Source organism: Rhagoletis zephyria, unplaced genomic scaffold (genome assembly GCF_001687245.7).
Source record: "Rhagoletis zephyria isolate East Lansing unplaced genomic scaffold, Rhagoletis_zephyria_1.1 Rzeph_scaffold_00109, whole genome shotgun sequence".
Classification (NCBI taxonomy): Eukaryota; Metazoa; Arthropoda; class Insecta; order Diptera; family Tephritidae; genus Rhagoletis; species Rhagoletis zephyria.
The window spans coordinates 351,837-353,113 of NW_016157193.1; the positions used below are offsets into that span (position 1 = coordinate 351,837).

The following is a 1,277-nucleotide window of genomic DNA, read 5'->3' on the forward strand; positions in this document are numbered from 1 at the left end:
TGCAATTCACTTGATCGTGTGGTTGTTGGTTTTTGTTAATATTTTCTATTATTAGAATGTTTTAACTTTTAGGTGTGCTCATCCTTACGTTATTTGTTTTTTGTTATTTTATGACCTTATAACAATTATATACAACAATTTTTATTAAGCTCGAGGCCGTTTTTAAAAATTGTTGTGGAAAAGCAACAATAATTTGAAAAAATGGTAGAAGTGATAGCTATTTCGGAAATCACCACATTTCCTCATCAGACTTCTTTCAGTAGGACTCGAACCGACGATCCCACTGACTCAGCCAGTTGACTGCGCACTGTGCTAAGTTCGCCTTGTTAATTCTAGTTGCTTATTTCACCTATTCCTCTTAATCGTGTGGTTGTTGGTATTGTTGTTTCTGTTAATATTTTCTATTGCTAGAATGTTTAACTTTTAGGTGTGCTCATCCTTAAGTTATTTGTTTTTGTTATTTTATGGCCTTATAAAAATTATATTCAAAAATTTTTTTTGAGCTAGAGACCGTTGTTTAATGAAAAGTTATTGTGGAAAAGCAACAATAATTTGAAAAAAAGAATGGTAGAAGTGATAGCTATTTCGGAAACCACCACATTTCCTTATCAGACTTCTCTCAGTAGGATTCGAACCGACCATCCCACTGACTCAGCCAGTTGCCTACGCACTTTGCTAAGTTCGCCTTGTTAATTATTGTTGCTTGTTTCCACTATTTCACTTGCTAAGCCAACTACAATCAAGCGCAGCTATTCCGCTGCAATTCACTTGATCATGTGGTTGTTGGTATTGTTGGTTTTTGGTAATATTTTCTATTGTTAGAATGTTTATCTTTAGGTGTGCTCATCCTTAAGTTATTTGTTTTTTTTTATTTTATGGCCTTATAGCAATAATATTCAACAATTTTTATTGAGCTCAAGGCCGTTTTTTAATGAAAACTTATCGTGGAAAAGCAAGAATAATTAGAACAAATGGTAGAAGGTATAATTATATTTATAATTATATTTATAATTGTTATAAGGCCATAAATAACAAAAACAAATAATTATAATAATTAATTATATTTATAATCGTCGGTTCGAATCCTAGTGAAAGAAGTCTGATAACGAAATGTGGTGATTTCCGAAATAGCTATCACTTGGTATTGTTGGATGGAATTAGGGAGGAGCACATCTAAAGCTTAAAACATTCTAATAATAGAAAATATTAACAAAAACAAACAAAACCAACAACCACATGATCAAGTGAATTGCAGCGGAATAGCTGCGCTTGATTGT

The 1,277-nt window shown here is 32.1% G+C and overlaps 1 protein-coding gene across 1 annotated transcript in view; it reads right to left on the bottom strand.

Annotated features, from left to right (window-relative positions):
- Positions 1-1,277, bottom strand: part of LOC108377732 (peroxidase) — a 185,716-nt gene that overhangs the window by 65,251 nt on the left and 119,188 nt on the right. The window lies entirely within an intron of this gene.